Genomic DNA, 12,305 nt, shown 5'->3' with positions numbered 1-12,305 from the left:
CCCCCCCCTGCTTCGTTTTTTTTTTCTTTGGTGAATACTTTATCAGTCATTGAGGGGAGACTAAGTTGAGTACCCTTTGTATTATCAACAAGTTAAACAGAACAAACCTGATAAATAATGATGGGATAAAATTTCTCATCGTTACACTGATGAACAACGGTGAGATAAAAATCTTGGCGTTACATGTGTGTTCTTACCTACCTTACCTAATTGTATCTTTACAGGAATGAGTCAAGCTCGTACTGTCCCGTGTCTTAAACCATATTTATCGTACATATCCTTAAATTTGTGAATTGTTTTGGCACACACTATTTCATTCGGTAGTGCATTCCATTGATCAATTGCTCTGTTTGGGAAACTGAATTTCCTTACGTCTTTATCACCTCTCTTCTTATGCAGTTTTTTGGTGTCCTCTTGCTGATGCTTCTCCATATGTTAAGTAATCATTTATGTCTATTTTCTCCTTTCCTGATATGCACTTATATAGCATTATCATGTCACCTCTTTTCCTTCTCTCCTGTAGTGTTGGTAGATTCAGTTTATTTAGTCTTTCTTCGTAGCTTAGGTCCCTTAAGCTTGGTATCCATCTTGTAGCAGCCCTTTGAACTTTTTCAATCTTGTCTATATGTTTTTTGAGATGAGGACTCCAGACTATTGATGCATATTCCAGGGTTGGTAGCAAAGAGGAATATTTGGCTGCCAAGCGCAGGGCTAGAAGAGAGGTATACAGGGCAAAGTCTGAGTCACAGAGACAATTACTTGATAACCTAAACCATGGGGAAAGGAAAAATATATTTAGGGTGGCAGGTCAGGTGAAGAGGGATAATCAGGATATTATAGGTGTGCAGTGTGTGAAGAATGATGAAGGAAGGGTAGTGGTGAACAGTGAGGATATTAAAGATGCATGGAGAGAGCATTAAAACTGGTTGTTGAATGAGGAGTTTGACTGAGACAGGGAAGGTTTGGAGCCAGCAGATCCAGTGTCTGGCCCTTCGCCTTTGATTGATACTGCTACTGTGAGTGAGGCAATAGGCAGGATGAGGGTGGGGAAGGCAGCAGGTGTGTCTGGGTTGACTGCCGAAATGTTGAAGGCCTCAGGCGATATAGGGGTGAGTTTAGTCACTGACCTGATAAATAGGATTATTTATGAGTGTGTTGTCCCAGATGATTGGCTGAAGAGTGTAATTGTAAATGTGTATAAAGGGAAGGGTGATGCCCTGGAAAGAGGAAATTATAGAGGTATAAAGCTTTTAGATCAGATAATGAAGGTAATGGAGAGAGTTTTAGAAGGTATGATTAGAGAAAGAGTGAATATTGATGAGATGCAGTTTGTGTCTATGCCAGGTAGGGGGACCACTGATGCCATATTCATTGTTCGACAGCTTCAGGAAAAATATATTGGCAGGAGAAGGGATCTTTATTTTGTTTTTGTTGATTTGGAAAAGGCCTTTGACAGAGTTCCTAGAGAGGTGGTGAAGTGGGCAATGAGAAAGCTTGGCTTGGAGGAATGGCTGGTTAGGGTGGTTATGGTTATGTATGTGGGTGCTCACACCCAGGTAAGAGTGAATGGAGATTTGAGAGATGAGTTTTCCGTGAATGTTGGTGTGCATCAGGGGTCAGTCTTGAGTCCCATGTTGTTTATCATGGTACTCGAAGCCCTTTCACGTGACTTTAGAAACAGACTCCGTGGGAGTTGTTGTATGCTGATGATTTGGTGTTGATTGCAGAGAACGAAAGGGAGGCGGAGGAAAGGTTTAGGAAGTGGAGAGATGGTATGGGGCACAAGGGTTTAAGGGTAAATGCAGATAAAACAAAAGTGATGATATCTAGGGTTGGTGGCGGTACTGTCAAAGACGAGGGAGAGTGGCCATGTGCAGTTTGCCACAAGGGCGTGGGAAGTAATTCCATCTTGTGCGTGTGTGTGATAAATGGGTGCATAAGAGATGTAGTGGTATCAGAGGTAGACTGTGAGATAATGCTGATTTTATGTGTATGGCGTGCTGGGGTGAGCAGGTGGAGATTGTCAGACGTGAAAGGATTGAACTTGCTGGTGAATCTCTTGAGTGTGTGGAAGAGTTTTGTTATTTGGGAGACATGTTGTGTGCTGGAGGTGGAGCTGGAGCTAGCTCTGTGGCTAGGGTGAGAAGTGGTTGGAAGAAGTTCAGGGAGCTCTTGCCTCTCCTGACATTGAGAGGGCTCTCCCTACGTGCTAAGGGGTCTTTGTATGCAGCATGTGTTAGAAGTGTAATGCTGTATGGTAGTGAGACCTGGGCAGTGAAGGAGGAAGATATTCGCCGGCTCAGACGTACAGAAATGACAATGATTAGGTGGATGTGCAGTGCGTCCCTGCGTCCAAGGCCTGGAGGGGCTGGGTTTACGATGGAAGAGTTGAGAAGTAGGATGGGACTGGAGTGTATTGGTGTTGTGATGAGGAGAGGTAGATTGAGGTGGTTTGGACATGTGGAGAGGATGGGGGATGATAATTGGGTGAGGAAGGTGAGAAGTGTTAATATTGGGGGTGGGGTTATGAGGGGACGAGGTCATTAAGTGTGACCTTAGGGTTAAGGGACTGAACAGGGAGGCTGCAATGGATCGTGCAGCGTGGAAAGCCGCCATTAGGTGACCAAGGCCGACACATGCAAGCATGTTGGAGCCTTTAAAAACGAAACGAAACGATATACTGTATATATATATATATATATATATATATATATATATATATGTATGTATGTATGTATGTATGTATGTATCCAAGTTACTAGTACTGTACAATTAGTGCAAAACTGGAACCAATACGTGATGCATTAATGCAAAATACAATCATTCACGGTTTGGTTCTAGTCACAATTAACAAACTCAAGATATTATTTAATACTTTTAGTAGAACTGAAACCATACATTTACACTCACTGTTCTAAGCTACATTAACTGCTGGTTACATTATGCATTTTTTTTTTTTTTTTTTAGGAAAATATAGGAAAGAATGGAAGAAATGGAATTGTTGCACTGCTGATGGGGGTATTGTGGGAGAATTGGAAAAAAAAGTGATACATTTCTGATAGGCTGATTCCTTGCTCCCCTTCCTTAGATGTGCTGCCACTCCTGAAATGAAACAAGACAAATGTATGTCACTGCTTTATGTCACAGCAAAAAGTTATTTATCTATCCCTCTCTTAATCCTAAATTGCCAATCAGAAGAATCAGGCCTAAGACTAAGGCTATCACTCTAGATCTTTATGGCAAAAAAAAACTGCCACTATATTTTATGGTTTTATTATTATTTTTTTTTTTTTAAATGCAGAAAATGCAACTGTCTTTGCAGAGATTCCCATTCAATGCATGATATTTTTCAAATATTAACTGCATAAACAATTGCATTTTCTGCAATCAAAAAGTAAATAAAAATATTGAAGGTAATAATTTATTAAATTCCAATTTGTTGCTGGCTTGGCCTTTAAACAATGGGAGGGGGGGCCTTCATATCCCAGTCCTGTGAGCATATCATACAATGGAAAGCATTTTTTTTTTTATATACAGGGTGACATCTGGTGATCCAACTGTCAGTTACAACCTTCCCAATTCCTACATACATATTTATGTAAACATTTTATTATTTTCCACAGAAGGAGCTAGAGGAACTAAGAATATTTTGCTGCTTATTAAAAGTGAGAGTGAGATGGATAGATGGAAATGGGGAAGGAGGGAATAATGAAAAACTGGCACCAAGCCAAAATATGGCTATATGGCATTAAGGTAGAAGGGACCAGGGTAAATAGTTACATTAAATGTGTGATATGAAGTGCAGTATGAAAAGTGATAATACTGGAAATAGCATAGTGGGAGAGTCACCTAGGAAATCAGTAAGTTGTGGGGGCTGACAGATTGAGGAAAGGAAAAGGAACTCTGCAAGACATTATTGGAATGTAGACAGGTGACCAAGAATAAGATGATGGACAGTCATAAAGCAGTCACAGTGTGAGCAGATGGGCTGAGGATCATGGCTCATCAAATGACCGTGAGTTAGGCGGGTATGGCCTAAATGAAGACGAGCAAGGATTGTTTCCCATCAACAATTGGAGTGGGTTGATGTGTGCCTGGGAAAAACAAAAGGTTTAACATTATGAAGTCTGTTGTGAACTCATTGGTCCCACGAGGACTGTCAATGATCCCAGAAGAGGTGGGTTAGAAGAGGGAAACAATTAAAAGCTGGAATGGGGCAGAGGGAGGACCTAGAGGAGGATGCACCACAGCGTGCCAGTGAGTCAGCCCGTTCATTACCTGTAATTCCAATATGGCTAGGAACCCAGCAGAAGCGGACTGGCTTTTTTCTAACAGAAAGATGGAACAGCAACTCCTGAATCTGAGTGATTAGATGATGAAAAGAAGGCATAGTATGTAAGGAAGTGAGTGCACTGACAGAATCAGAGATGATAACAAAGATGGAAGAAGAAAACCTAGGAAGAGATTTCAGAGCAAAATGAATAGCATACAGTTCTGCAGTAAGGATACTGACAATGGAGAGGAGAGTACTGAAAACGGAGGAGTCAGGGAACACAACAGCAAACCCAACACTATGACAAAATTTAGAGCCATCAGTAAAGATATGCGTAGCAGGAGTGACAGGACATATGTTCGAGAAAAGGGGAGTGACGGGCATCTGGGGGAAGAAAAGACTTAGAACAGGGAAGAATGAAGGGCAGACCACAGCAGGAGGCAGAAACCAGGGTGGAATGGAAACTGGACGGAGTGGAAGAATAGGAAGAAAGGTAAAATCAACAGACTGAACAAAGGTGAGGACCCAAAAGGGAAATGGAAGGAGATGGGAGACCGAGCAAAAAAAGCATTAAGAAAGCTCGGAGGATGGGGTAATTTATTTGCAGGGAACTGAAGATGTGTATAGAACCTGACAGTGAGAAGAGAATGATGATAAGTGAAGGGGAAATGCCTGACTCAGCACAAAGACTTGTCACGGGAGCTGACCAAAAAGCAAAAATAGCAAAATGAAGACCCGTACGATGAACAGAATTTAGCTTTGAAAGAATGTGAGCGGAGGCACAAGAGTAAACTTGGCAACCATAATTATAATCGAGTTTGGAAAGAATAAAGACAGAAGACGATTCAGTGTGATGCGATCAGCACCCCATGAAAGATGAGACAGCGTTTGTAGTAAACGAAGATGATGAAGAGTAGAAGACTTGCGGGAAGAGTTATGTGCATACCAATTTAATCAAGTGTCAAATGTGAGGCCAAGAAATGTGGTAGAGGATCGGTAGGGAAGAGGAATGTTATATAAGTACAGAAAAAGTCCTCTAATCCGGCCACCAATAATCCGAAAATCCCAATACTGAGATAGCCCGATTATCCGGGCTATATGGTATAAAGGGGTGCCCGATTAGTCCGAAAGCACGATTAATCTGGCGGAAACAAAACACAATTACTGTACTGTTAGACTTATTCATTTACCAGTAAATGTACACTTTAAGTACCAGAAAGACCTCTCCAATTCAATTGTATATTCCTCCAGCTTGTTTCAGTATTTTTCAGACTATATTCAGTTTGGTAAATTGTTTTCTTACTGAAAGATTTCCTCCCTGTTATTATCGTCACGTTCTAAAGCTGTGCCTACGATTGTTTCCAGCACAATAGACGAAACTCATCGTACTCAAATGTGGACTTCGTTTCCCAACCTCCCAACTGAAGATTAGGTTAGGTTAAATTATTAGGTGCAGTTAAGCTAGGTTAGGCCAGGTTTAAACACTTAGATTAAAAGTGACTTCTGCCATTACATTAACGAATCAAACAAAGAGTCGTCACACCAGAACACCTAAAAACACCGGGAAAACAGATTTAAGAAGAAATGTTTATTTACCAACCCAGAAATAATCAGAAAAATATAACAGACTATCAGGATGAACTGATTTGGTAAAGTGCTTTTACTGCTTACAGCAAAGCGTATGTTTACCCACCTCAATGTTCGTGAGTTCAGAAATTTGTATGCTCCCGTGGCAGACCTTGAAACCATTTTTTCAAAGTTATAAAGTCAGTTTCTTTTTCTTACAGATGTGAAAAGACTCATCTGGTACACCTGGCTTTTTCCCCTCCTTCCTAAACCCATCTTGTGATTTGCTATGATTTGTGAAAGAATTAATAAAATTAGCGGGCATGTTACATCAGCATTTAAACATAAAATTAGGGTGCATGTTACTTTAGCATTTAAACATATCGGCAAAAACACCTGGGATGAAAGGACCACCTAGCTGTTTGGGATGGTAGAGTAGGGTCGTGTAAACATACCAGTGACCTTCGTTCCCTTCCCATAATTGTTCGCAGTTTTTATGGCTCTCCCTAACTCAACGTCACTGACACCAGTAAAGTAAAGCATTGTTCAAGGCTGGCAGACATGAAGGGGTTAATGGAATACATTATAGTTTGTATCAATACTCTCTCTTTCACACATACATGAACGAACAAAAGAATGTGCAATAAATGTACACTTGACTGTAAGAAGCTGAAATAACTGTATGCTCTGTCGGTCCGAAATGTGTTGGGAAGCGACATCGAACAAAGAATGTGGAACTGAATGCCACCTTACGAGAACACGTGAGATGAAAGTATTTTCTCTTATTTGCAAACATATTTGTTCCATTTCGTCCCCTATAATTGTGAAACTCATACATTTCTGTCCAAGCATACAGCCTAATAACCTTTCCAATACAATTCATATTGCTCTAGTTTGTTTTCTGTATTTTTCTGCCTATTTTGTGGGTGGTAAATTACCTTTCGCTGAAAGATTTCCTCTCTTATTATCATAACGTTCCTTAAGCCTTACCTACGATTGTTTCCAGCATAATGGAAGAAACTTACTCATAATTAGGGTGCATGTTACATTAGCATTTAAACATATCGGCGAAAACATCTGAGATGAAGTGGCAGGCCGCCTGACTGTTTGAGATGGTAGAGGAGGGTCGTGTAAACATACCAGTGACCTTCGTTCCCTTCCCATAATTGTTCGCAGTTTTTTTATAGCTCTCCCTAACCCAGCATCCCTGACACCTGTACAGTAAAGCATTGTTCGAGGCTGGCAGCTATGATGGGGTTAATGGAATGCGTTATTGTTTGTATTAATACCCACTTTCACACATACAGTATACTTATGAACGAACAAAAGAATGAACAGTAAATGTAAGAGGAAGAAATAACTATGCTCTGTCGGTCCAAAATGTGTTGGGAAGCACAATATCTAACGAAGAATGCAAAACTGAATGCTAACTTACGAGAACATATGAGATGTTTTTTTTTTCTTTCTTTTTTTTTTGATTAGCAAAAATTCTCGTTCTATTTCATTCCCTAAAACTGGGAAACCCATTACTTTTCATCTAAGCATACAGCCTATAGACTTCACCAATTCACTTCATATTCCTCCAGTTTGTTTTCTGTGTTTTTCTATTTTGTGGGTAGTAAATTACCTTCTCTTGCTGAAAGATTTTCTCTTTTATTATCATATTCTTTAAGCCGTACCTACGACTGTTTCGGGCATAATGGAAGAAACTCATTGTACACAAAAGTGGATTTAGTTTCCCAATTTCCCAACTGGAGCCCAGGTTTTGTCAGGTTAGGTTAAATTATTAAGTAGTTAAGCAAGGTTAGGCTAGGTCAGGTATATCAGTTGCCTCACCAAACTCCACCCTACCACCCTTGTGATCGAGTTGTGAGCAGGAGGTGTGGGTGGGGGTAGGGTGAGCAGACTCTCTCTGGTTTACCCATGACTCACTCCCTAGCAACTGGATGCTTCCTGCTTAAACCGGAGCTATCATACAGAAAATTCTATGTATTACTGTACCACTGAACCATTCAGTCACGGCCCTGATATACCGAAAGCTGGATAATCCGAGCCTGGATAATCGAGCTTCCACTGTACTCCGAATCTGTTAAGGCGATATTTTCTGGTCTTTTTTCGAAAATTTCTGTGCTTTAAGGATTTATTTGGCTTGGACTTGCTCCTGGCCTTGGATGAACCGGCCTGCAACTATTCATGTACAATTTTCTATGCACTTCTGTTGAATAAAACAATAACCCATATAATTTTAAGTGATAATTTAATGATCATGAACACTCACAATCACTAACTTCTGCTCAGGGGTGCCCCCTTCATACCCCTATATACCCAAAGAAGACAGGAGAGGGAGATGAAATAAGCTCTACCTGCCTCTACCCCAGCTCACAATCATCCCCCATTCCCCTAACCCATCCAACTCCCCACTCATGATTCTTAACTGGCAGTTACATCTCAAGCTAACATTATACTTTACACTCATAGTCACATTACTAATGCACAAACAAGACACTAGGATATGTAAAAAGTATATAATGTACCTATGAACAAGCTACAGCAAGAAATTAATATATTATAATGCTGACAGCAAAACAAAAATGTTAACAATAGCCACCCCAGGCCTCATTCATTTGGTGCTTGCATGCATGTGTGTTCTTACCTAATTGTTCTTATTTAATTGAATCTTTACAGGAATGAGTCAAGCTCGTACTGTCCCATGTCTTAAACCATTTTTATTGTACATATCCTTAAATTTATGAATTGGTTTGGCACACATTATTTTATTCGGTAGTGCATTCCACTGATCAATTGCCCTATTTGGGAAAATAAATTTCCTCATGTCTTTATCGCCTCTCTTTTTATGCAGTTTTTTGCAGTGTCCTCTTGCTGATGCATCCTCATAGGTTATGTAATCATTTATGTCTATTTTCTCCTTCCCTGATATGCATTTATATAGCATAATCATGTCACCTCTTTTCCTTCTCTCCTGTAATGTAGGCAGATTCAGTTTCTCTAGCCTTTCTTCGTAGCTCAGATCCCTTAAGCTTGGTACCCATCTTGTACTGGCCCTTTGAACTTTTTCAATCTTATCTATTTGTTTTTTGAGGTTAGGACTACAGACTACTGATGCATACTCCAGGGTTGGTCTGAACGCTATTCTCATATTTGCAAGCGGTGTATACATGTTCCATACCTTCTCACTGATGTGGTCAACCGGAGATAGTCTGATGTTGATGATCACACCTAGGTCCTTCTCTCTTTCTGATGTTTGTAGGGTTTTATTTCCTAACTTATAATCCCAATCAGGTCTTTTTCCACTTTTACCAAACTTGATTACATAACACTTGTCCACACTGATATCCATATGCCATGTATCGCTCCATTCATGAAGTTTATTTAATTCTTCTTGCAGCTCTTTACAAGAGTCTGCGTTAGAAATTTTCCTGTGTACTTTTGCATCATCAGCAAACATATTTAGATAGCTTTCATTTCCAATGTTGCTATCTGTATCAATTATATACAATAAAAACATGATTGGTACCAGCACTGAGCCCAGTGGAACTCCGCTAGTCATTTCCCTCCATGATGAGCAATTTCCCCTTAGTACTGTTCTCATTTCTCTTTTTTTGAGAAAATTTTGCAACGAACAATACAGTTTGTCTCGGATTCCTCCTTGATGTTACAGTTTCCACAAAAGTCTTTGGTGCGGTACTCTGTCAAATGCTTTCTTGAAATCTAAATAGATACTGTCCACCCATCTTCTCCTTTCTGTAATGTTTCTGTTACTCTATCATAGTTGCTCAACAGATTAGTAACATGATTTTCCCTTTCTAAAACCAAACTGTCCCTCTGTTATCACACTGGTTTCTTCTAGATGATTTACCCAAACTTTTCTTATCAGCTTTTCTAATACCTTGCCTACAACACTGGTTAGTGATACTGGTCGGTAGCTGAGTGGATTTTGTCTGTTCCCTTTCTTGAATAAGAGAACAATGTTTGCTTTCTTCCAAATATCAGGTAGCTACCTTGTCTCAAGGATCTCTTGAAAATTAAAGATACTGGTTTACCTAACTCCTTTGCACATTCATGTAGCACCCAACATTAGATATCATCAGGGCCATTTGCTTTTCCTTTGTCTAATTTACTTAACTCCTCCTGTATTTCTTTTTCTAATATTTGTATATCTGGTAATATGTATGGGCATGCATGTTCCATATCATCCCTCTCAAAATTATTTTCTTCTGTAAAAACTGATTGGAAATTCTTATTTAGTGCTTCACAAATATCCTTCTCTTGTGTATAGGTGATCCCTTCATCCGTAATGGATTGTATTTTATCTTTTACTTTGGTTTTGCTTCTGATGTAGCTGTAAAAATGCTTTGGTTGATCACAACTTTTATTAATGATGTCCTCCTCAAACTGTTTTTGGGCTTCCCTCCTTATTCTTATATAATCATTTCTTGCCTGTTTATAGTTGTTGTATGTCCTTTCATTATTGGGTCTTCTGTATCTATTCCACAACAAGTCTCTTTTTTCTTTTGATTTTTTACATTCTGTATTAAACCATTTCTTAATTTTCTTTTCTGTTTCTTTGTGCTGTGGGATGTTCTTCTGGACTCCTATTTCATAAACTTCACCAAATTTTTTATATCTATCTATCCATTGCCAGACGCCACAATCCCGTAAGGGGTGGCCATTTGACTCTGAGTAATTTGTTTTACAGGGAGGGGCACTAACCCTCCACCAACCCACTTGCTGACACGTAGGGAGCACGTATGATTTAGTTATACGGTTACCACCCAGCGTTGTAAATGGTTTCTTGGCTTACAGGAAACCATTTGGCTTGTCACTCAATGTAAAGCCACCTGTAATGGAAAGAAATACAGCATTTAAATCTTGTCCTCTAAGCTCCTTCTCCCAATCTATTTCTAAGAAGTACTTCTTTAGGTCATGGTAGTTTCCATTTTTAAAATTTAGGCTCCTTTTGTAACTTTCATTGTTGTTAACTATGTCATATATATATATTTTTTTTTAATGCGAGAAAGAAGGAACCAAAGGCCATGAGCCCGCAGTAACAGTTCCCTCCAAGAGAAAAACAAAATACAATAGAGAGCCAAATTCATGATCTGATCATTTTGAGATGCCTGGACACACTGCGTTTGAAAGACTGGAGATCATAGGCAGCAGGAAATACAGACAGAGGGAGACAGTTCCAGAGCTGACCTGTTGCATAAATGAAAGACTGGGAGTAACGGTTAACTCTTGCATTAGAGAGTTGGACAGAAAAGGGATGAGAGTTTGCTGCCAGACGGGTGCTATGCGCCCGTCATAGAGGTGGAGGAATGCAAGCAGACAGTTCAGAGGAGCAGTGACCATTAAATGAGTGATAGAAAAGAGATAAAGATGCAACAGTACAGCAAAGAGACAGAGGTTGAAGGGAGTCAGTAAGAGGAGGAGAGTTAATGAGACGAAAAGCCTTTGACTCCACCCTATCGAGAAGAGCTGTATGTGGGGAGCCTCCCCACACATGAGAGTTGTACTCCACACAGGGGCGGATAAAACCCCTGTATAGAGTCAACAATTGTGCAGGGGTAAAGAAAGAGCGGAGTCGGCTTAGCACACCCAATCTCTTGGAAGCAGATTTTACAAGAGATGTAATATGATCTTTCCAAGATAAGTCCCGAGTAAATGAAACCCCAAGCATGTTCAAGGATGATGCAGGATTAAGCTGAATATTATTAAACATTAGTGGGTATACCTGTGGAAGATTTTGTCGGGTTGATAGGTGTAAGAACTGAGTCTTAGATGCATTAAAAACAACCATATTATTTTTACCCCAGTCAGAGATACGAGCCAAGTCAGACATTAGGTGTGCCATAGCCTCATCCCTTGTTTGTTGAAGTAACTGTTGAGATGGGCGTTGCGGGAACCGAATGGAAAGGTGAAGGGTGGAGTCATCAGCATATGAGTGGATAGGGTTAGATGTACAGCTTAGAAGATCACTGATGAATAAAAGGAAGAGAGTAGGTGATAGGACAGAGCCCTGAGGAACACCACTGTTGATAGATCTAGGAGAAGAACGATGGCCGTCTACAACAGCGGCTATAAAACGACCAGAAAGGAAGCTAGCGATGAAGGCACAGATAGAAGGATAGAAACTGTAGGAGGGCAGTTTGGAAATTAAAGAATTATGCCAGACTCGATCGAAAGTCTTTGAGATGTCAAGTGCAATGGCAAAGCTTTCGCCAAAGTCTCGAAAGGAGGATGACCAGGAGTCTGAAAGGTAGGTGAGAAGATCGCCAGTGGAGCGTCCCTGACGGAACCCGTACTGATGATCAGAAAGAAGGTTGTGATAGGAAAGATGCCTTAAAATTTTTCTATTGAGAATTGACTTGAAAACTTTTGAAATACAGGACGTTAAAGCAATTGGACGATAGTTGGAGGGTTGGGAGTGGTCACCCTTCTTTGGGAC

The 12,305-nt window shown here is 40.2% G+C and overlaps 1 protein-coding gene across 1 annotated transcript in view; it reads right to left on the bottom strand.

Moving 5' to 3' along the window:
* Nucleotides 1-2,965: 2,965 nt before the first annotated feature.
* LOC145389633 (uncharacterized) overlaps nucleotides 2,966-12,305 on the bottom strand; it is a 430,407-nt gene continuing 421,067 nt past the window's right edge. The window contains exon 6 of the mRNA XM_080264871.1: nucleotides 2,966-3,102. The gene's annotated coding sequence lies outside the window, so the exon portion shown is untranslated. The remainder of the gene's footprint in view (nucleotides 3,103-12,305) is intronic.

The sequence above is a fragment of the Coenobita brevimanus genome, chromosome 14, assembly GCF_032717465.1.
Source record: "Coenobita brevimanus isolate Jiangsu-jjx chromosome 14, ASM3271746v2, whole genome shotgun sequence".
Lineage (NCBI taxonomy): Eukaryota > Metazoa > Arthropoda > Malacostraca > Decapoda > Coenobitidae > Coenobita > Coenobita brevimanus.
Note: the sequence above shows the minus strand (reverse complement) of the source record. Positions and strands in the feature narration are given on the sequence as shown.